The 24,412-nt window shown below is 49.8% G+C and overlaps 1 pseudogene; it reads left to right on the top strand.

Annotated features, from left to right (window-relative positions):
- Positions 1-6,898: 6,898 nt before the first annotated feature.
- The window catches only part of LOC105087326 (uncharacterized), a 39,503-nt pseudogene continuing 21,989 nt past the window's right edge, over positions 6,899-24,412 (top strand).

Genomic DNA, 24,412 nt, shown 5'->3' with positions numbered 1-24,412 from the left:
CATCCCCACTCTCCTGACCCTCAGAGCTCTCAATGTGGTTTTCAGGGGTTCAAGAGAAATTCCACCAGCTTGAAGACACTTACGCAATATTTGAACAGTGGCCTCCTATGGAATGTAACTTTTCTCTTCATGTTGCAGCCAAGAGGGAGGCAGAGTCCAGTGTGTATATTTGGTTAAAGTAGTTTTCCACTATCTGCGCTCCTATCTTGGCCTTCAGTTTCCTCCAATCTGGTTTGATGGCATTTCTTTCTTGATAGGGAGACAGATGAAAACAGGAGTTAAGAACGTCTGCGTTCTGTCTGAGATCTCCCCTCATTCCCTACCATCTCATCAGGCACAGATTCTCCTCCTTTCTGAAACACGTGCTTTTAAAAACCACAACTATCAGGACATTCAATTAATAATGAATAATAATAACAGTATATAGATCTGAATACATTCTTTTTATTACTTCCTATTGGTAGAATAAGAGTCGGGAGGACACGCTGGGAAGAATTTTATATATACAAATATATATTTTAGGTAGATTTTTCATTGCAGCTTTTTTTTAAAAAATTGAGGTACAGTTAGTTACAATGCATCAATTTTACAGCACAATGTCCCAGTCGTGCATATACATTCATATATTCGTTTTCATAGTCTTTTTCATGAAACGTTATTAGAAGATATTGAACATAGTCCCCTATGCTCTACAGAAGAAACTTTCATTGATTGAACACTTACGATGTGCTCATTACTTTATATTCACCTTCTTAAATAATCAAAATAGTCATGGGGGGTAAATGTTATCATCCCATTAGACAGATGGAGAACATCAGGTGCAGAGCAGAGAAGTAATTTGCCACAACTCTGCAGCTAGCTGGGTGCGTGCTTTTTCTAATGGATCTCTGAATTCCAAGTTACTGCCATAAGATAAATTGGTGAGCTTGGTAAAATAACGAATAGATCCAATTATTTTTACAAACAAACAACAAAGAAGCTGTCTCTCTGGTGGGTATACAAAGAAGAAAACAAAAATCACTCTGAATACCTGAAGCGGGGATGTATTTCTTTTGAATATCTTACTTAGGAATACTGCATGTAATAATTCTGTAAAATTAAAATAATGCTGCACGCACGGCTCTGAATTCTAATTCTCAGACTTAACTGCACTACGAACATTCCCCATGGCTGGTACGATTATTTGAAAATTATCTTTAATGGCTTCATGATAGTCCAGCGAACGGGCACACCACTATGTAACCTTCTTCCCTTATTGCCAAACGTTGAGGTTGTTTTCTTTTTTTTTTAACCACTTTGGGTAACACCATAATGTACACCACTGTGCGTACATCTGTGTTTGAATTTCTGACAATTATTGGAAGAGGAGTTGCTGGATTAAAGTGTATAGACTGTTTAAAGACCCTGGATACAACTTGCCATATTACTTTCTAGAAAGGTTTGTACCAGATGGGCTTATCCTAATGGACGGTGCATTTATCAACCCCACTAGTCTAAAGACCCATGTCCACACTAGGGCTAGCCAACAAGACCAGAGCGTTCATGGGGGCTGGCCAGATCATCCCCATCTCTGGACAATATCAGAGACAGAAAAAAAGTGGGTTTGGCTCCAGTGACCATTATCTGCAAACCAGGAATCTGTTTGGAGGGAGTGGGAGGAGGGTGTACATTTGTATATTTGCGTGTTTGTAGTCAGGGTTCTCCTGGAAGGCTCTCTGCTCCTCTGATCCAGCCTGCATGTGGGTCCTTGCCCTGTAACACAGCCCTGCTTCAGCCGGTCGGCCCACAAGCCACAGGGCAGGGCAGCTTTATTTGCTCCCACATTCTGGTCACACCTTCCTGCACGGAACTCCAGGGCCCCTCCGTGGAGCCAGAGCATCTCCCAAGAACCCCCAGCAACACATCTTAATAAACACGTCTGAAGGTGGGTTTGCTTTGCACCTGCCGCAGGTTGAATTGCCGGAGTTTTGCTTTCAAGTGATGCCCTTTGTCCAGAGCTCATTCTAAACCCTACCCGTTTCCCTCACTAGAACCACACTTTTAAGACAGAAAAGCAACATCCAGCAATACTAAAGACACATGACAATATTTTAATAGCTTTTCCCTCTGCTTTCAAAAGCAGCACATGCTTAAGCAGAAAACGTAGAAAATCCAGTAAAGTGGGAAGGGAAGGACGCCGGGTGACCCGCACAGACGGTGGCCGGCCCGGCAGATGGGGTGTGCACGCGTCTCGGCAGACATCTGCACGGGGTCCGGAGGGTGCTGTTCGGCTCAGCAGATGTCCGTGGACACACAACAAAGGCCGAGAATGGGTAGGAACTCTCCCCCTCGACGCTGTGTGAGTCCAAGTACTGAATTCCCACGCCAGGGAGAAGGGGAGGGAGAATCTTGTGAAATGATTGAGGGGAAAAATCATAAGAGCAGTAGAATGGTGCTTGATACAGAAATTAAGTTCGTTCGTAAGAAAACAAAGAATACCAGAGTCTAGTTTCGCATTCTCTCTCTAGCTCCCTGTGGCTTCTGATCTCCAGCTTCGGGTGCACCCACCACCAGCCTCTGCCGGTACCTCGGCCAGGTTCTGTCCCAGTGCCTGAGAGGGTTTGACGGACAGACGTCTAATCTTTGGGCTCCCCATGGAAGCTGGCCCTGCAAATCGCCATGGAAACAGAGGATACTGTGATTGTTCTTGTTGGCCTTAGATGGAGGTTGCTCCCAGGTGATGGCTGGGAAAGCCACTCTTACAATGGCTGTCAATGGAACTGGGAGAACTAAATCTCTGAAAGCAGCAGGTGGATGTAAAACAAGGCAACATAATAAAGTAAACAGCCCAGTAGAGCCGAGTCCTGGCAGGAGCGCACCAAGAAGAAAGGCATCTGGTTTCCCCGAGCCATGATGCCGGCCCGGGCTCTCTGTCCCAAAGGGCTCTCAGAGCCACCTGGCACAGTTGCCTGTCTCTTGGTGTCCTTATTTTTGTACTCCTGCGCCCCTGGCAACATTTCAGGGGAGCCCCAGGGTAGGGCAACATCCTGTCAAGGCGATGCAGCGTCAGAGAGAACCACGGAGGCAGGCTCTGGAATCCCTGGAGAGCCCCCAGGCCAGAACACCTGTACCAGCATCGTCATTGCAGCGAGGTCTGTGGTCACAAAGAACTTGAAACAAAGTGTCATCCGCAGGAAACCACTTAAATAAATCAAGGTAGAGTCATACAAAGGCACACCAGGTACTCATTAGAAAACATGGATTTATGTAAATATGAATACACTTATACTATATTTTCAGTGTGAAAGGTTTAAAACAGTATGGAGAGCATGATTTTATTTTTAAATAAAACGATACATTTGTAGATGCTGTTTATAGACAATCTCTAGTTGGGTAACAGCAGTTTCCTTTTCTTTTTATATTTTTCTACCTGTTGAAAGTGAGTTTGGTATATGTGGTTTGCTTGAATTAAAAAAAAAATCAGAACCTTTGTTGATGGCATTGTTGCTACAACCTGTCGTGGCAGCCACGGAGGTGTGCCACTGGGCCTCCCTTCGTGAAGAGCTCGATGTCTCGATGAGGGGTGCCGTTCACTGACGGCCTCTGGCTATACTAACAAGGGAGTTGAACCACCTGGCGCTCAACACAGGTTGCCTGAGATGGGGTGGGGTCATGATGGGGAGGAGAGGAAAAGGAAGGAGGCAAGAAAACACAGGACAAGGGAACAAAGGTGAGGCTGCAGGAGGGAGAAACTCGGTCTGTGTGATGACGCGGCCTCATGTGCACATCCACACAGTCAGTGTACTCACACCAGCCCTGTCCCCTCCACCAGAGAAGACATTTCCCAGGGTTATACGCATGAGTATTTTTCAGAGCATCTCAGGAGATGCTGAGGAGGAGAGTTGATGAATGTTCATTTACCCGTGTGACCCTGGACCACCTGCATCAGAATCAGCCAGAAGGTTATTTAAAAACTCGTGCTTCTGGACTCCACTGTGGGTCTCCCGAGTCCAAATCTGGAGTGGGGGCATATTTTCCACCGAGAGTGAGGGCGCTCAGCTTCCTATGGCCATAGGACCAAGTCCCCGGGGCCGAGAGCAACCACAGGACTCCGTGGCAGGAGGCCAGATCTGGTACAGTGGGCCTCATCCTTTCAAAGATCTCCTCTAAAAATCTTTAATGACTGTTTCACCCAGCAGCCCCACGGCTTGGAACGTATCCTAAGGAAATAACCACACAATGTGAAAGGATGTATGAGGAAGAATGTTCATCACAACTCATGTTTATATTAATGAGCGTTTGGAAACAACTCAAATATCAATCTATACGGGAGTAATTAAAACAATTACGATACATGCAGACAATGGAAGGCTATGTGGCGGTTAAAACTGTGAGACAGATCTCTATGTCCAGAAGTGGAAAGATGTCCTCGATGCGTTGTGTTCAGTGGGGAGAGAGAGTCAGACGGCGAAAGAGCAGGGGTGTCTCCCGTCAACGGCTGGCATTCACATGGGTGGCAGGGTTCTATGTCATGCATAATCGTGGGGACACTTTCTTTCATCCAAAAAGACATATCTGAAGGCCATTATGGAGAGCCTTCAATGCACTCTATTTTTCGCAGACACACATATGCAGATTTACTTTCTATGATGAAAAATTTCAAACATAAATACAAAGAGAATGAGACTATATCAAACTAAAGAGCCCCTGCGTGGCAAAGGGAAGCATCAGCAAAAGTAAAAGGCAGCCTGCGGAACGGGAGAAGATGCTTGCATATTGCATGCCTGTTAAGGGGTTAGCATCCAAAACACAGGAAGAACTCACCCAACTCATGAGCAAAAGCCAAACAATCCGACTGAAAAACGGGCAGAGGAACTGAATAGACACTTCTCCAAGGAAGACACACAAAAGGCCAACAGGCCCAGGAAAAGGTGCTCGACACCCCTTGTCAGCAGGGAAATGCAAACCAAAATCGCAGTGAGGTGTCGGACGCTGCGCATGTGCTGACCTCAAAAGTTTTGTTACGTTGTTTTATATTTTGAATGCGACTCTTTTAGAGATATAATATTTGTCTTTATGGCTTATTTTATTTGGTCTCTTTTGTACTGGGGGGTACAGCTTTTGAATGTAGGCAATTTTTGCATTTTTGTTCTGATAGTTACGTTAACACTAATCCTGAACTGTATACCCCTAAACTCTTCATCATCAGGCATTGTCGACTGGTTCCCCTCCCTCATGAGCTATGTTAAAATGTTCTGGTAACTTCCTCTTTCTCCTCCACACCATCTCCTCAGCATCTAATTTGAAGTGACATCCTTTTACTCTCAGTCAAAACCTTCAAGGCGATTTGCAAGCTTATTGACATTTTTAATATATTTTCTCTGTTCTCCTCCCATTTCTGATTTTGATTTTCTACTCTCTTTACATCAGCAGGACATAAAGCCAGTCATACTTCCCTCTCTTCTTAAGAACCATCATTTAGTCTTAATTCTACAGGAAATATATATATATATATATATATATATATATATATTTATTATCACTATTTATTTTTTAATTGAAGTTCAGTCAGTTACAATGTGTCAATTTCTGGTGTACAGCACAGTGTCCCAGTCATGCATATACATACACATGTTCACTCCCATTTTTCTTTTTTAGGAAATACGTATCTTTGATGCTCACCGCCAGTCTTTATGCTGGTACCTCCCCAGTCATTTTGGTTTTGTGAAACTCATTCTCTAGAAGATTCCTCAGGCAGGACCCATGGGACAACATCCCCTGAGTTTTTCATGTTCATAACAGTGCCTGTGCGTTTATACTTGAAGGTTAGTTTCCCTGCTATAAATTTCTTGCCTTGTCGTGTCTTTCCTTGAGTAGTTTTGACATGTGGCCTCATCGTCCTCTAGTGTTGGATCAAGTGTTGGGTTCAACGTCAGATGGCAAACTGAGTTTCTTTCCCCAAGTGACTTGACCTTTTTCACAGTAACATTTTTCCCCTTGAAGTCCACTAGTTTTGTTAGGATATTGGCTGTTATAGGTTGATTTTTCCCAGATATGAGATGAGATGGACATTTCACTATGAAGTTTCAAGTCTGTTTTATTTCAGAAAAATTTTTCTTAAACATTTTCTGTCTTGTTTCATTCTGTTGCTTTGGTTTTCACCTTCAGGACTTCTGTGCCGCAGACCTCAGGTCTTCACTGACGAACGGCACGCGCCATTTTCTCCTGAATCGTTTTTCACTTTCTTCACGTCTTTCTCATTTAAAAATCCTTGATCGGGTGGGAAGGGATAGACTGGGATTTCAAAATTGTAGAATAGATAAACAAGATTACACTGTATAGCACAGGGAAATATACACAAAATGTTATGATAACTCACAGAGAAAAAAATGTGACAATGAGTGTGTATATGTCCATGAATGACTGAAAAATTGTGCTGAACACTGGAATTTGACACAACATTGTAAAATGATTATAAATCAATAAAAAATGTTAAAAAAAAATCCTTGATCTTTGCAGCTGGTGTTCATTCATATTTAGATTCTGTGGTGGCTTAAAAGCATGACCACAAAGAGGCATGAGAAGACATTTTAACGTGAGGAAACTGTTCTATCTCTTGACTGTGCTGGTGGTTACAAGACTGTACATAATAACCCAGTCATCCAACTGCACGGTGATAATGGACGGATTTTACCGAATGCAAATGACGCTTGGAAGAAAGCTGAGAAAAGTGGACAAAAATTCTTCAACACTCCTCCCAATAAGAGGTCGAGTGTCTGGCCCCTCCCTTTCAACATGGGTGGGTCTGTGCCAGCTTTGACTGACAGCCTCAGTGGAAGTGATGCTATGTGGCCAGAAAGTCTGCCTTGGTCTTTGGGACACTCATTCTTGGAAACGTGAGCCGCTGTGGATAAAGCGTATGTCCTCCGAGAACACCCTGCAGGTCGGCCCGCACGCCGGCACTCCAGCCGCCGGTCCTGGCCGGGCCCGCCCTCCAGCCAGCCAAGCCCAAGTGCCAGACACAGTACTGAAGAAGCCGTCTTGGAAGCAGACCTTCAACGCCTGGCCGTCTCAGCCCACAGCCGTTCACGCCCTCCCAGCGAAGGCCGGAACCCGCGAGCCTGGTGCAGTGATGGCTTTATTCCCCTAGGCGTGGGGTGACGCATTGCGCAGCAGCAGGTAGTTGGAACACGTCCCTTCCGTTTTAATCTTCACTTATGAAGTTGCTTTTTTAATTTATTCTTTTCTGAGTTCTGTCACTTCTTTTTTCTCAATGACCTCATTTCTAAGTTTTTCTAAGTGTATTAGAATCTAATTGTATTGGGCTAGTCTTTTATAACAGCATTTTTCTTAATTTATTTTAGTTCATTAAAAATATTAGGCTACAAGGTTTATCTGTCCTGTGGGCACGTCCTCTAGTGTGCCTGCATTATCTGCCGAGACAGAACTATGTCCCTTATTTTCTTTTCTCTTAAGAGTGATTTTGTACAGGATTTTCTCATGATCGTTTGCAACTGCTTATTTTAATAAGAGAAATTCTTTTGTACTTTTAGGAGAGAAAAGTAGGCTGGGGTAACTTTCCTAGATTCACTATCTTGGAAGTTCTCCGTCTACTGTTTTCATAAGATGATTACATCTTGTGAAAATCGATTTCTCTGTCTACCCACCCACCTCACTACTCATCTCCAAGTATTTTCTGAGCTGTGTCTGCAGGGCTCTTCTCTCTCACTTTTATCTGAATCCTGTCTCTTTTTTTGTCCCTGTGATGCTCAATTTAAATTCTACTCCCAGCAGGTATTCTAGAAAAAAGTTTGGTTTGTTAGTTTAAAAATATTCAGAAAGCCTGGGCTGTTCCAGCAGCTCCCACCTCCTGGGAGCTCCCTGTGCTCGCGTGCAGCTTGGAGCCTCTGAACGTCCTCCAGCTTTCGGCTGATGTTCTCAGACGGGGCCACCAGGATCCCCAAGGCAGCGTGTCGGCTCTGGTCCTCAGGGCTAATGGGGCCGTTTCCCTTCCCACCTTCCTCCCGTGTGGCCGCCCACGTCACTTGGTCCCGCAGCTGTGAGTCGCTTGTGCCCACCTGCTCGTACTCCGGCGTCTGTTACGACACCTAGTTTTGCTGTAGATCTGCGTCTCTCAATCTTTAGAATCAGCATCGCCAGAGTTGCCTGCAGGGCTTGTTCAAACACAGACACAGAGGTGGGGAGACCTGAATTTCCAAAAAACTCTCAGGTGGTTCAGATACTTCTGGTTTGGAGACGCCACTTTTAGAACCGTTGTTCTCGACGTTTGTGAGCTTTTTGTTTTGCTGATCTCACTGTTTTGTCTGTTCTCATGGAGGAAACTGAGGAGTTCAGAAATCACGCTGCTGCCACTTTGGAAAACAATCTGGCAGTTTCTCGAACTGTTAAGCAGAGAGGTACCATGCGACCCAGCAGTTCTGGTCCCAGGTACACCCCCAGGAGAAATGAAGACATGTGTGTCTGCACAAAACCTTGTACACGAATGTCTAGCAGCATTATTCACCACATCCAAAGGGTGGAAGCCACACAAGCGCCCATCAGCAGAAGGGCAGAAAGATAAACATAGTAAATACACACGATAGAACATTATTTTGCTTTGAAAAGGAAGACAGTTCAGACCCATGTTACAACGTGGATGAACTCTGAGGACGTTATGCTAAGTAGTGTAAGCCAGACACAGAAGGACAGATGTGGTGTAATCCCATTTATATAGAACGTTCAGGATAGGGACATCTACAGACACCAAGTTGATTAGTGGCTGCCTCAGGCTAGGGAGAGTAGGGGGGAGTGGAGTGTGACAGCCACTGGGTGCCGGGTTTCATTTTGGGGCGATGAAAACGTTCTAAATCGACTGTGGTGATGGCTTACAACTCTGTGGATATACCAAAAACCTCTGAGGATGTGAGGTTCATCTCAATAAGGCTGTTGCCAGAAAATCAGCGGTGCTGTCACAATGGCCATTTCCCCAGAATCCTCTTGCTTCTCAAAAAAATCAATTATCCACATGTGTTGGTACTTCTAGCCATGGTAACAAGTTTGACAGAAAACTCCTTGCAAACAAGCGCAGTGTGGCCATCCCTGGAGGGCACGGGGGCTGAAGCCGGGGGCCGAGGGTGCCCTGAGGACGGCTTTGCGGGTGTAAGCTGTGTGATGTAAGGTGGGGTTTGCCATGATGAAGGCCCACATCTGGCCTCAGAACAAAGCCTCTGGGCTCCGGGCACCCCAGGCCCTCCCTGGCCCTCAGCGCAGCCCCCAGCTGCCCGCTGCCCTGAAAGGAAACAGACCCTTTCCCGCCGCCCGCCTTCCCCCTGCAGCCCCTTCCCGGCCCTGCCCTCGGGTCACCCCCCACCCCCCCGCGCCCCGTCAAGGCGCATTCTGCTTTCCGTCTTGTCTGACAACAAAGACACTGGAGGAATTTATTTATACCTCCAGCCAGCTAATGAGACAATTCAATGGAAAGCAGCCTCAGGCCTTTGATTGCCTCTTCTGTGTTCCAATTCCCAGCATTTACTCTACGTATAAATTCTCCACGGTGAATAGACACCACTCTTCCGGGAAACCCACTTGCTCCCCTGGCTACTTCGCGTCAATCCCTCGCTTTGCTGTTTATTATTGTTGTTAAACTGCAATTAATTCCTCTCCTATCGGCTTCTCTTTAGTGTGCAGCGCCTAATGCGGCATGAAGTGCCTCCGCTCGCCCCAGCTCCACACCTCTTCTTGAGGAAGAGGGAGCCGCTGACATCCAAGAAACACACAGGCCGCGGCGTGCTCTCCTCCCTGGGACGGGCGTCCAGGAGGAGGGAGGGCTGTGCGGGCGGAGGTGAAACCGCTGCGAATTCGAGAGAACAGGGATTTCAGCTTAGCTGAAATACTTCTGATTTTTAGCCGACACACGCGTGAAGGGTTAAGAGTCATAGCGGAGGGAGGACTGTGAGCGGAGCAGAATGCTCTTTAAAGTGTGGCCCCTGTCTTGCCACTCAGATTTGGAATCACCACCCCGCTTCCGTCTCCGGAGGATCTCTGCTGCAGTGGATGTCCTCCGCTGCTTGCAGAATCTCCTCGAAGTCAGTCTCTTTGAAAGATCTACGAGCACCGTGGACAGCTCTGGGGTGGTGTATGGCGTGGCCTGAACGGTGGTCCCCAGATATGTCCACATTCCTGATCCCCAGAACTTGCAAACGTGACCTTCTCTGGAAAAAGGGTCTTTGCAGATGTATTAAGGATCTTGAGATCAGGAGATCACCCTGGATTATTTGGGTGGGCCCTAAATCCAATGACAGGTGCTCTTACAATAGACACCCAGAGGGGAGAGACAGAAGAGGCTGTGTTGTGGAGAGAGGGGCAGAGACTGGAGTGGTGCAACGACAAGCCAAGGATTGCTGGGCAGCCAGGAAGGGATTCCAGAGGCACTGTGGTCCTGCTGACACCTGGATTTTGGACTTCTCACCTCCAGAACCATGAGAGAATACATTTCTGCTGTTTGGAGCCCCCCGGCTGGGTGGTAACTTGTTTAGCAGCCCTAGGAAACTCAGATTGCATTCACAGTTTGCCAACTCACATGAGCAGAAAATGCAGAAGAGAAAGGACTGGATAATATCAAGTCACAAAGCCTTCAAATGTCAGGCTGTTCCCGTCAGTGACAGGCTGTGTTGTCAGATCCGATGAGACTGTCCACATAGCTCAAGCCTAAAGCACTTATTGGATGCGAGAAATGAGTTCCTACAACTCAGATCTTGCCAGAACCGGCTGCCCAGAGTTTTGCTTTCCAGGAATATTTCTCTTGTGCGCATATGACATGGCATGTCCTTGCTCAGCTGTGACTTCTTGTTTATACGTAAGATTTCTCCATTCAAAAGATTTCAAAGCTCACGATTTCTGTATGTCATCCCCCCGCCCCCACCTCCATCACCCCCAATTTTCTGTATTTCTTTTAATGGCGGGAAAGAACACATTTATGAGTCATTAGGGACCTGTCCTGGAGTCACAGGTCCACGTGGCCTGAGACGTCACATCGTTTGTGAGCGGACGCCCTGCCTTCGTCTCCGAAAGGGAACTGTCCCAGCAGACGGGTGCCCCGCTCTGCCCACCTGGCTCTTCTTTGCTGATTCATTCATTCAAAAATGCTTGTTTTTTAATATTTAAAATTTTCTTCTCAGTTGATGATACCTTACAGGCATCCATTCTTCTTTCTCAGTCTGTTGGTCCAGGCCACTTCTGGACTTTCTCCCCTTGTGCTTCTCCTAAGTTCACTTGCCTCCCACCGCCAGCCTCTCATGTAATATCCAGTGCGGTCCCTTGTTCCGTCCCCAGGATTTATGCCAAGCTAGCTGGGGTCCGTGTTTTTCACCTCTCAGTAGGAGCAGTGCCTACATGGGACCTGGCATACAGTAGGTCCTAGCAAATGATCTGTTGACCAAAAAGGCCAAGTTTCCAGATGTCTAGCCACACATAGAACCATTTTGGTATACTTTGATTTTTATCTTGTGGGAAAATGTTTGAAAATTTTTATTAAAATTGTTCCTACTTCTATTATTTTAAATAACCTCTCAAGGCTTACAGAGTGAGTTTTCATCTTGAATGACCAGCCATGTGCCTCTGTTTGACTTGTTGCAGGGGTGTGTGTGTGCGCGTGCGTGCGTGCGCGCATCTGTGTGTGTATATGTGTGTGTGTGTTTACACACAAAATCACCCCGGGAACAAAAAGTTTATTTTTCCTCTTCCCATAACTCAAAGTCTACTGGATGAATTCAACTTAAATTACCTCCCCTGACCCAAATAAATAAATACAAGATCAACAGGGTAAATTATGGCCTAAAATGTTATTCCTTATTTTCAAAAAGTGAAAAGGGTGAGCGTAATTGAGTTTGCTGCTCGAATCACAGTTCTCGCTCCTGGCAACACCCTAAAGTAACACTTTCCCCCACTCAGCTCTGTAGTCCAAACACAGCGGCTGCCAGGCCCCACTTCTCCTCTGGTGAGAGGTTTTCGTTTCCGGCAGGGCGGGCCCGCCGTAAACTGAGGCCCACAGCAGGGACACCTAGGTGGTGTGGGATTTACAAAGCTCACAGGGGTGGTCGGCATCCATTTGTGGTGATTAATATCTCCTTCCTGCGGGTTGAATGCCAGCCTTCAGTTAGAAATAGAAACAGAACCTTGCTTTTTACAGAGCAGCCCCAGGAGCCCCAGGAGTGGGGCACTGCCCTGGGAAGAGCGTCCTGGTACAACAGGCAGAGAAGAGGAGCCGAGACCCCCTGGGGGCAGAAGGCGCTGTGTTCCTGGGGCTTCCAGGCCTTCCCTGCCGGGCACCTGACAACATGGCAACCTTATGAGTGACCTCAGGAAGGTGATGGCTTCAGGAAGGAAAAAGACTTAGTGAATTTCTTCTTTAGTTTTTTTGTGACTGTTTTGATTAAGCAAAAAAAATAATCCCAGGAGTTTGTGGGAAATTTCCTAGGTCCCTCCAGCCCCAGCCTCCTCCCTCCATTGAATTCAGGACCTCAGCAGCCGGGCGTGCTCGGCGTTCTCTGCCTTCCGTCGGGCTAAGGCTGAACCTCACCAACGCCAAGGCCGGGTAAGGGGAGAACAGGACCACCGTGAACATCAGTTTTCAAAGTTTTTGTGTGCTTGCTGTGGGTGTGTGGAAAATGACCAAGTTGTGACGCATCGCGACAGCCCGTCCTCGGCCCCTCAGCTTTCCTCACCGCCTGAGCTGCTCTGTGTGCTTGCAGCCCTGGCAGATGGGCCACGTTTGCTCTTCAGACAGGCCTTGCTGGGCAGTCCCAGCCCCGCTCCGGCCAGAACTCAGGGTGGGGGCCGCTTCCTGCACTCGGGTGGTGGGTGGACATGAGCTGGTTTCTCCCACTCCTGCACATTCACCCCCCACTTTCTCACCCACATGGCATGTGCTCGGCTCTGGGGTTACAAGAGGGAGTAAGACAGGCTGACTCCTCGTTAGGGAGACACACGCTGAATACGTCCATCAATCGTCTCAGTGGTTCTAAGTAACATGAAAAAAGTAAACGGGTTAATGTAACATCAAGTGGCTGGGAGGTGAGCGAAGTGATTTTAGGTTGATCAGGAGAGGTCTGAGAAAGTGATGCTTGGGACCTCCGTGATAACGTATATAAGGTCCCGGCAATACAGAGCCACCCTTGGAGGTCATGTGTTAGGCATAAGTCAAGAGAGTGGTCAGCTGTGTGGTCAGGAGCAAGGAAGCCAGGCAGAAGAAGAAGGCAAAGAGGCAAGTTTACATCCTGCAGCCTCGCCATCCGCGGGTCCCCCAGCTGCAGACACTGATGCCACTGACACCCAGCAGGTTGGCCAATGCCCTGCTTTAAAGCCAGGCCAGCCCTGGGCATTCAGACCACCAACCTGGCAGCCAGGGGGTCCATCGGCCGTGCTCACTCCTTCGGGCCCCACTGCATGCAGTCCTGCAGGAGGACCAGCAGTGCCGACCAGGCTTGGCCTCGGCGCTGAGCCCAGTGAGGAGGGGTGCGGTCACAGCCTGGCAGGCTATTCACACACAGACAGTCATAATCCACTGTGCTAAGTGCGGATGAAGTGAGGGCCCAGGCGGGCAGGGGCAGCCCAGGGGAGGCTGTGAAGGCAGCTGGGTCACCCTGTCATCCCTCAGCCCATCTTCTGCCTTGACTCTCTGGGCCAGCAACCATCACGGCCCCACGTGACAATGACTCCGGCTTGGCACCGGTCAGGTTGCCCTGGCGAGTTCACCACCAAATTTCCTTCTGCTCTGGAGGCTTGTCCCCTGCCTGTCACCCTGGTGCTGCTCTCCACCAGACCCTCTCTCCTAGTGTCCCCAAGCCCAAGGGGAGAGCTGGACAGTCCTCTCCATATCAGGCCCATGTCTTGGGTCCTCCCCACCAGACAGATCCAGGCCTCCCAGCCTGACCCAGTCACGCACTGGGCTTCTGCTCCTGTCTGCTGCCCAGCATCCTGCTGGGATTTATACCCTGCACTAGGCCCAGCGCCCAGGTCGGGCATCCATGGGCCTCGAGAAAATGTCCCCATTCCAGGCTGGGCTCGGCTGGGCGGGGGGACCCAGGATGGCTCAGTCCTGCGGGCTTCAGGAACACAAAGTGTCCATTTGAACTTTGTGCTCTCATCCAAGGGGCCTGAGTGCGAAGAGGAACTCTGAGGTCAGGGTGGGGGCGAGCCCCCCTCGGGAGTCATCCTCCCAGAGGAAATTAGGAACTGCTGACCCGGGACCGCGGGCATCTGTCCTCGCTGGCAGTTTTGGTCCTGGATCTGGGACTCAAAGGCAAATAGCAGCAAAGCTCTCCAATCTGAAGGGCTCGTGGTCTTGTTTTCAGGGTCAGTGAAGAAGTAAGGGGGGGTGGGTCTGTCCTCTACTCCAGAGTCAAGCAGGAGGGGTCAGGTCTGAGTCTGAGGGGGGACACTGGGGCTCAGTGTAGAGACTGACGCAGGGGCTGTGGGTTCTGATGCAGCTCTTCCCCTGATCCCTCAGTCCCTGCTGCGGACGGCGGGGTGTCTCCCTGCCGCATGAGGTTCACGGTGCCTCGCGCCGTTGGCTTTCTCTCTGCCGATGGGCACGTAGGTGGTTTCCTAACCGAGCATTGCTGTTTCTGAAGGATGCTGGCATTGCAGGCATCTAAAACGTGGGCTGCTATCAATGGAAAAGCAACTTGCAGAACAACACGTATGTGATGAATTTACAAATAAATTCCGCACACAAATAAAAGTTATGTCCTTCCATACGTACGTAAATGCATAGACAGAAGCCTGGCAGGCAACCCCGGCACAAACCGTGATCGTCTCCCCCGGGAAGGGGGACTGCGGGAGGCGTGGGAAACGTTAAGCGAAAGTGTGGTTTGTCCATGTGGCTTTTTTTTTTTTTTTTACACAGCTGGGAGGTGTTCAGGTACTTCTTAGGTAAATTTTCAAAAACAGGAAATTTCAAAGTATCTCCCTGTTCTCTGTGAGGCTGGGGGGTCATCCCAGGGTGGCTGGTTGGTGGCGGGGGGCTGGTGCTACTGATTAGAACGCCCCATTGGTTCTGAGTGGGACAGTCTAAGTGGATGAAAAGTGAAACCAGACGGGGCTCGGTTACTCTGAAAAGATCATCAGTTTCACCCTGGCCATCAGGCAGAGAGAGTCTCCAAGGCTCTGGGATGGGAGAAAGGTCTAGAAGGCCCGAGGAATGGCAGATGCAGGAGCCCAGGGAAAAGGCCGGCCACTGAGACACCCCCCTGACATCCCCCTGGAGGCGCTGGCCAGGCCTGTAAGACACCAGGGGTCTCAGATCCCACTGTCGGTTGCTTCCTGCTCAGTACTGTCCTATAGACCCCTTAGCGAGGCCCAGACCTTCAGGAAGAAAGTCTATAACGTCGAAAACCTCATGTTAGTGGGACTTCAGAAAATCGAAGAAAGCGTAAAACTGTTACTCACAGGCAGGCGACAAGGAGATGGGGGATTCAGAGGGATCGCGTCGGAGTTTGTTCACCAGGATGTGAAACCTCCTGGGGTCCCTCAGAGGCCCTGGAGAGGAAGTGCGTTTGCAGGGTATGGCGGACGGAGGCTGAAGCAAGTTTAATTTGCCACTAGAGTGGCGGTGATCCCACAAGACTGCAGACCTTGAGGCTGCGTGAGTTAATAGAAGTAAAACCATGCTAATTGATTTTTAAAAATCAGAAACCTATAAAGAAGTAAAAATGGCCAGCGTAGCATTTCCATCCATTTGGTGTAATACATTCATGCATTAGAAGGTAAACTCACGCGCGGCCCCCTCCAACTTTCCCCTCTGCGATTGCGTCCGATGGTCCGGCTTTTAGGGTAATGCAGTACGTGGAGCCAGAAGCCCGGGGATCCATAAACCATCCAGATGTCTGACAGCGCTTTCAAAGGGGCCCTGAACACTGGAGGGCAAGTGGCCAGTGACGGCTGAGCTGGGTGGGGTGGTGGGGGGAGGGGGGCTCAGGGCTTCGGGGGGAAGCGAAGTAGCCAGTGAGAGGAGAATTTTACAGCAGCTATAAAAACAAGGCCGGTGCACACACAGCTAGATTCTGAGTTGGCCAAATGAGCTCAGGCCTCTCGCTGGTCGAGCTGCCAGCCTTGGCTTCAGTTCTGGCAGCTACTGTCTTAGAGACCCAGCACGAAACGCTTCAAGAGGCACCACCAACTCAATGTGGAGCCAGCGCAGGGATGGCTCTCAGAAGGGCTCCCTGTTACCAGGAGTTACAGGCAGCAGGCAGCCCTCCCGGTCAATAGGCTCCTGGCAGGTGATTATTACTATTCAGCACCAGCCTTGCGTTCCTGGGAACAGAACAATGGTTTGGGCTTCTGAGCGAGGGCCGCGCTTTGCAGACATGGAAGGGAATGTCTGTATTTGCAAAATGCTATGAGTTAGGGTTGCTGACCTCACAGCCCATTCCCATAGGAACTCCAAATGGAAACGCTCGGCCATCGGTACTCCCTAAACTCCCTGCTCTTAACCTGTCGCTGGTGACAAATGGACGTTTCCTGCCTCAGCGCTGCGCTGGAGAGGTCAGGGCACACTTACTGGCTTCACTGAAACCCCCAGTTTACATGTACTGGGAAAGACCAGATCCCAGGCTGACAAATGTTCAACCACCAGCTCCCGAGGGGACAAAAACTCTGGTGAGTAGCATTCACTGGTTTCCATGGAGTAAATACTCCCACCAGCTACCAGATCATTTCTCTGGCCAGAGCCGGGGAGAGGAGTCCAGGGGCGCACAGACCGCGATAGACGGAAGTAACCCCCAGAGTACAGAGGATGCTAGGATGCTGCAAGAGGAGGAGGGGATGCATTCTGAGTGTTTATTACCTTTGTCTTCGATATAATGTGTTCAATTTAATCTTATATCACTTCATTTTTAATAACCACTTTTTTAAACAATGGGCTCGTGAAACGCTGGAAAATTTAGCGTGAGCAGCTCTGGCCACCTCTGGCTGGGCCCTGGGGCCTCCTTGCCTTGGGCTCCGGATCTCATTTCCTTCTATAAATTTCCTCCACGCGTCTCTCTCTGTTCCTCTCTCCTCTCCCCCTTCCTCGCTCTGGGCTGTGCTCCCCACTTTGCCTAATTTAGTGAGCGCTCAGCCCCTGTGCTGAGCGCGTCCCGTGGGTAGCCGGACAGGCCCCCTGCAGGGCAGAGTCCCACTTGTGCTCTTCCTTGGCACCAGGAGGGCAATACTTCTCTGCCTCCCAGCAGTGAGAGCCGTCTGGCCAGCTCCAGTCACTCACTGGTTATAAGTGGAAGTGACATGTGTCGCTTCCAGACCGAAGCATTTCACTGATGGTGCGAGACGTCCAACGCTCTCTTTTCCTGCCGCAGCGATACTGGAGAGGGCCTTGTGTCAAGATGCCAGGGCCGGGCTCGGAAGGGGCTTAGGTCACTGGGTCTCCCCGCAGAGGATGGCTGCCACCCTGAAGAATCATCTGGACCCACGGTGGAGGTGGATTTGCATGAGTAAGAAGCAAGCATGTGTGCACTGAGCCACGGAGCTTCTGGTGTTGCTTGTCAATCTAGCATCACCTAGTCTGTCCTAATGAATAGCCCTCCTGATAGTTAACGGCCAGATGTATGCTTGTGTTATCAGGAAATCCAGGGAGCTGCCTTGAAGACTCCCCTCCCCTAGCAAAAATCTCTGTCTAGGAGTTTCCCCGTGCTGTAAGTGTCAGGGGCTTGTCTCAGGGTTCTTTTCACTCTTGGCTGGCACTGGGCCTTGGTCGGGGACCATCCCAGGGTCTCAGGGAGGAGCACGGCTGTCAGTTCATTCCTCCCAGAAGGGTCTCGGGGTCCTTTCTGCAAACTGATTCTCCCACTCCCCGAAGTTCTGCTACTCAGGGCATCATCTGGCTTTGCTGTATCAAATACAGGCCCCGTTGTACCTCTTCCCCAGGGCTGACCTGACAATCTGCATCACTAAGAGGGCAGGCGAGGTGACCCCTGCCCCTGACCCAGGGCTGAGATGCACTGGCAGCTTTTGTGAAAAACAACCCCAAATATAGCAACAACAAAACATAACATTTTGGTAAGACACCCCGTTGGACCACTTATTACATAAGTTTTATCTCATGTGCTTTCCCAGCAAACCTGCGAGGTAGGCATCCTAGAGCCAAACCCAGTTAGGTCCAAAACACTGCCTGGCTCTTGTCATTCACCGATTCAGGCAGAAGTGATACAAGGGGAATAAGACAACTTTACATCTGTCAGTGTGTATTTTTAAGGTTTTGAGAAATATTCTCAGATAGGTTCCCATAGATGCAACTCACAAACTCAGGTCCACCTGGATTAAACAAAACCTGCGCTTCACTGGTTCAGCCACGGTGCGACCCAGGGGAATCGCCCAGCGGAGCTGGACCCGGGCGCTCAGGTGTTGTCACTGAGAGACAGTGGCAGGGCTGTGCCTTTTCTTTCTTGTCTCTGCTCTCCCTGTGTCCAGGCCCACCCTCTCTTCGCAGTGGCCCCGGGAACTCCAGGCACACAGGCTACCAGCTTCCAGCCCAGGAGAAAGGGAGCTTCTCTATCCTGATAGCTTCAGAGGACGCCCGAGGTCAGCAGCCCATTGCTTCCCTGAGCCTCGCTGAGTCCCTCTGGGCCACGGACGCAGGGTAGGTCGGGAGGGAGCAGACAGAAGTGGGAAGATGGTTCCCCAAAGGAAAGTTGCTGTGCAGTTATTCGAAGGTAAAGCGAGACCCACAGGTGAACCTGTACGCGCCTACAAAGACTGGGGTGATGAGAGGGCATATTTTGACTCTGCCAACATCAAATGAATTTCTCTCAATCCCTCTGATTCAGGGGTTCTCACTCCTGCTTGCACGTTGGTCTCGAAAATCCTGAGGCTTGGACCACATCCTAGACCAGAGAAATCGGAATCTCTGGGGGGGGGGGGCGGGGAGTTTGGGCATCAGAACTTTAAAGCCTTACCAGGTGATTACAGTGTGCAGCCAGGATCAAAAGCCAGTGCTCTGCTGTCCTGGTCTCCCTACCAGAACCTGTGGGTCATGAACACACTGAGCACGCCGAGTTCCGGCCCGGCAGCTCTGAGTGCGGTCGCGAGCGGGGGCCTTGAGGGGGGCGTCCGGGCCTCTTCTCTCCCAAAGGCCGCGCTGAGGGTAGGCTACCTGGGCCCCGGGGGAGTCTCTGGATGCTTACAGTTCAGCTCAGTGCCAAGAACCAGGCTTGGCTCAAGGGATGGGGGCAGCACCCCAAAGGGCTCACAGGCCAGGGAGCTGGTTGTCACCCTCTCAGCACAGCTGAGCCCTGTTAGTGCCACCCATGCCTCTGGGGGCCCCGGGAGGCCTGGTGCTGGCTGCCCCCTGGGGTGAAGTCCTGCCAGGAGGCCAAGTGGGCGGAGGAGGTGGTGTCCGTTGAGGCAGATGGGAACACCCTGCTCAGAGCAACGCGGGACTTATCCGAGGTAGAGAAGCCAGCTGCTCACCCCACTGGGACTAATGAGGCTCTTGGCAGAGAAGGGTCTGAGCTGGCAACACAGGAGCCGCCTTCCAGCATCCATGCTGGTGGACAAATGCTGGAAAGACAGCAGGGAGACCCCTGTGTGCTGGGTGGTTGCCCGTCGGTCCTCCGCCCGGGGATGGGCGGTAGGACTCATCCGTGACCTTTGGCAGGTGCTCCAGCTCTGTAACGGAGGGAATAAATGACAAAAGGCCATCCCTGAGGTCCTTTCCCGGGGGGGCTGCAGGGTTCTACTTCGATGCTTGATGAGTGGCTTCCTTCCATGTGGCTGCACCCTAGTCCAGAAGAGGGGGGGTCTCAAGGTGACCCCGGACCTGCCCTCTCCACTCAGATTCCAAGGCCCCTGCCCTGGCCTGACGGTCAGCCAGTCCCAGTTCACTCCCTCAGCTGAGCCCCCCGGACGCTCTTGGGAGCTGTCAGGTCAGGCCCACCTGCAGGACCCTGGGTTTTGAGCCGTGCAGGGATCTCCCCCACTGCCAGGCTGAGGCTGTCCCCAACGTCCAGGACGCCACAACAGGTCTTCTGAGCTAGAACTCTCCGCCCCAGAAGACTGTCACGGGCTGAGGGTGCATTTGGAGTTTCCCTTGCTCCCCCGCCCCCGCAAGGGCTGATCCTCCAGGCTCAGGCTCCTGAATAACCAGCCAGCCCCCGCCAGCCCCTTGCTGTTTCCCGCCCTTCATCCTAACCAGGAACCTGTTCTCTTTTCGGGAAGCCTGGTCGCGCAGCTCAGGACGTGACACAGGCCTTTCTTGTCCCCCTGGTACCTGGGTCACTGCAACAGCCTCTTAACCTATTTCTCTGAGGTTCTCCCCCATCGCCGTGCACTGTATTAGTGACAGGGTCCTCTTCCCAACACAGCCCTGCCTTTGGCCAGCTGGCCCTTCTGCTCAAGAACCTTCAGTGGGTCACGAATATTTCTACTCTTGGTACAAACTCTCTGCCCACCTTTCAGGGCCTTGAGGCTTTGAGCCACTCTGTGGAGACAGCCTTCTTCTGGGCGGACCCAGGGAGCCCCTTCTGCTCGGCGAGGCTGCCTCCACCCGGGGGTGCCCTGGGTCTCCTTGCTTTATGTTCTTAGCCCATGTGTGCTCCCCCAGCTCAGAAGGTCCTCCGTTTTTAAAATCTCACCATCCATTTAAGGCTCTTGCTCTGTCCTCACTACTTCACAGTGTCCGTTCCAGCTGTTTCAGCACATACTGGTCTCTTCATCCTCTTCTCTCTTTTCTAATGCAGAGTCAGTACCATTGCTTTGGTTGCCCTTGACTGACACTGAGCTCCTGGGGGTGGAAACCACTTGCCTTGAGTCTCATCGAGACTCCCCACCCCAGGCTTTGTGCGCGGCGGCGTGGGACTTGCTCACGGCGGCGCACCCAGCAGCAATGCTTTCCTGCTGGCCCAGCCAGCCTCTGCGCAGCAAAGGGCCTGACACAGGGGCTGGTCCTCATCACTGGAGGCTGAAGGGAATTCCTGTGGGGAGGCGGGGGTGGGGACTGTCTGGGAAAGATTCCTTCCTGTGTGAGGCAGGAAATTCTTTCCCTCCTCCATCTGTGGGAATTAGGGTGGAACCAGCCGATTTCGGCCTCAGCTCCAGTCCCTCCCAGCCTTGCGCCAGGACCTCCGACCCGGGGCGCCCCCCAAGGCTCTTGCTCAGTCAGTGCGACCTCGGGAACAAGCTCAGAGAGAAGCGCATAAATCCATACGCTTTGTTAGTTTCATTTCTGATCATTTCATCAAGTCAGCGACCAACAATTAGTGCTTCAGGAGAAGGTAAAGGTCTTCGACAATGGACCTACTCACTCATGTAATCCTAGGAAATACGCCTTCCTGACCCCCCCAGGCAATCAGCTCATACCACGAAGTATGAAATCCAAGCATGCATAACTGCGAATGTTATTAACGATCATAAAACCATTGAATTCCTTCGAAAACCTCAGCCCTATTTCCAGCACAGTGACCCCCTGCAGCAGACTGGCTACTCGTGATGAAAAGATGTATTTCCTTTCCTTTGTTAAGATACACCAGTCATTAACTCTACTGAATGAGAGAGCGGTTTCTCATATCGTGGACAGGCTGAAGCTTTCCCAGGTGGGGAGAGCAGTGGGCCGAATTCTCCCTGCCTGGGGCTGGGAACGGAGTTCTCTCTGTCGCTCCATTAACACCTGCCTGTAAGTGTAAGTTGGCGTCTTGGCCAAGCAGGATCTGGGAGCTGTGTACTCTGGGGGAGGAGAGTGAGATAACACAGCAACCTTCACCCCCAGCTCAGTACCTACTTGCATGTATTGACGAACCCGATAGGGAAATGGTTTGGTAAACTATGAACTATCAACATAGGTTGTCTGGCAACTCTGCCTGTCCCAACATTCTGGGAGCTCCCTACCCTTTGCCCCTCACCTTCCACTTCATATTTCAGTTAGAGCAGCCAGGTTCCCACCAAATGACCCTGGTCCCCTTCCCTGCTATTGACAGGGTCAGCAGGTGATCAGAACTGGGCCAACCAAGGCTTCTCCCCAAATATTTGACACTAGAGCTGAGCGAGATCAATTTCTCTCTGGATTTCCTGGACGTGTAAATTTAGATGTGAACAGGGCCAAGTTTTCCTCAAAAGCTGATAAACAAAAGCAGAGAAAACTAAGAGACACATGCACCCCAGTGTTCATAGCAGCACTATGTACAGTAGCCAAGACATGGAAGCACCTACATGTCCACTGACAGATGGCTGGATGTATATACACACACACACACAATGGACTACTACTCAGCCATAAAAAAGAGTGAAATAATGCCATTTGTAGCAACATGGATGGACTTAGAAATTGTCATTCTAAGTGAAATAAGCCAGAAAGAAAAAGAAAAAATACTCATATGTGGAATCTTTAAAAATAACATAAATGAACTGATTTACAAAACAGAAACAGTCTCACAGACATAGACAAATTTGTGGTTACTGGGGGCGGAAGAGGGGACTGGAGGGATAAATTGGGGGTTCAGGATTTGCAGAGACTGACTACTGTATATAAAATAGATAAACAACAAAGCTCTACTGTTCAGCACAGGGAACTAGACTCAATATCTTATAATAACCTATAATGAAAAAGAATATGAAAAGAAAAATATATGTGTATATATAACAATCTCTGTGCTGTACACTAGAAATTAGCGCAGCATTGTAAACTGACTATACTTCAATTAAAAAAAAAGAAAGAAAGGAAGTAGCGGAAACTGGAGAGGGAGACAGGAAGAGGCAGGCGGTGGGGGGGCCTCCCCGGCTCCCCCACACTCCGGTCCAGTCTCGGTGTATGATCTAGCCCTACAGTCTGGCTGCATCTCTGCCTTTAGTTTTCAGGAAACATCCCTGATCCCCATAACAAATGTCTTTCTTTAAAAAAAATTTTATACTCACTCGAGTAGGTTTCCGTGACTTTCAATCAAAAGACTCCTAACAAATGCACGTAGCGCTGGATATCTTATAACCATTAAAAATGTGCTTGTAAATAATTTTAAGTGGCAAGAGAGAATGCTTGTGATGCAATGGTAAGTCGTTAAAAAAGGAGCCTGTGAGATTGTGCAAATGGCCTGATCTTGATAATGTGAACCTGTGGGGGAATACAGAGCATCAAAACATTATCTGTGACTATTTCTAAGTAGTGGGATTATAGGTGAGTTTTATTTTCTTTACTGTCTTTTTTTCTCTACGTATTTTACACGCCATAAAGGGTATTCCATTTATCACAAAAGAAGATTTATTTGTTTATAAGTAAAAACACTTAAGAATTTTTACCTCCCTCCCTCCCCTCCTCGCCCTCAACTTCCCACCACCAAATTCTGCAACGGGAGACCCAGCTTGAGTCCAAATGTACTTACTAATAAAATCTAAACATGCCTAGAGACCTTCTGAGGGGTCTCTTGGCACGAGGGGTCAAAGAGCCTGCTAGGAGAGCACTTACTCAGCACAGGAGTCGGGTGCACCAAGCTGTCCTGTCAATGGAGGGGGTTTTCAGGGAGGAGGGAAAATTCCACATAAAGCTGGGTGCCTGCCACTCAGACCTGCCCCAGTCAGTCTCCCGCGGCTCAGGTCACAGCAGCAGAGTGTGACTCCAAACGGAAAGGAATCTTTTGCCAAATACTCAGAGAGCCAGAGGGTATAAGCAGCCTGTGGATCCTCTAAGTGTGATGTATCAAGGGGTGGAGATACCCTCCCCCCATTTTGCTATAAACCACTCTACAGCTTTGACCCCCTGGGGCCTGGGGTATTGGCCGTGGTGTTGATGTTGGCGGCAGCAACACATGGCGGAGGCGGTGGCGTTCAGGAGAGGCGGCTGTCATGCACGCAAGCTATGGCAGTGCGCTGCAGGCGCAAGGCCGGTTCCCCGGTAATGCAGTGGGCTCAAGGACTCCCTCCATATCTACCGTGATGTCTGGCGAGGCCAGGGATGCCCAGTGGGTGTGGCGGGTCCAGTGATGTAAGGACAGGAGTAAAGAAATCAGAACAGGAGTAAACGAACAAAAAGTTGGTAGCTGACTGGACAGCTAAATGGAAGGCTGAAAGCTACAGTGGTGCCAGAAACCCTCAGGAGACGGCTGGTGCCTTACTGAGCAGAATTTTGCCACATGGCCAGCCCCTGCTAGAGAGCAGGTTGAAAAAGCAAGTTTTCGACTTTTTTTGTTCTTAATCTAGAGCATGGCAGAGGAGAAACAGGAATGAGTACCGACTTGATGAAAGTGCGTTAAAAACAGTATCAAGTTAAATACAGGCGAGCATTATAGGGAAAAAGCTGTAAGACTTCTGCATTCAGATTGTAGTTTTACAACACATAAAAAGAAAATGTCTTATCCTTATATCAAGAAACAGTGAATGATGGAACCCTTCCACGCTGCTGGTGGGAATGCAAATTGGTGCAGGCACTGTGGAAAACAGAAAGCAGTTTCCTTAAAAAACT

This window comes from Camelus dromedarius, chromosome 29 (assembly GCF_036321535.1).
Source record: "Camelus dromedarius isolate mCamDro1 chromosome 29, mCamDro1.pat, whole genome shotgun sequence".
Lineage (NCBI taxonomy): Eukaryota > Metazoa > Chordata > Mammalia > Artiodactyla > Camelidae > Camelus > Camelus dromedarius.
The sequence above is the reverse complement of the archived record's forward strand: the minus strand, read 5'-3'. Positions and strand labels throughout refer to the sequence as shown.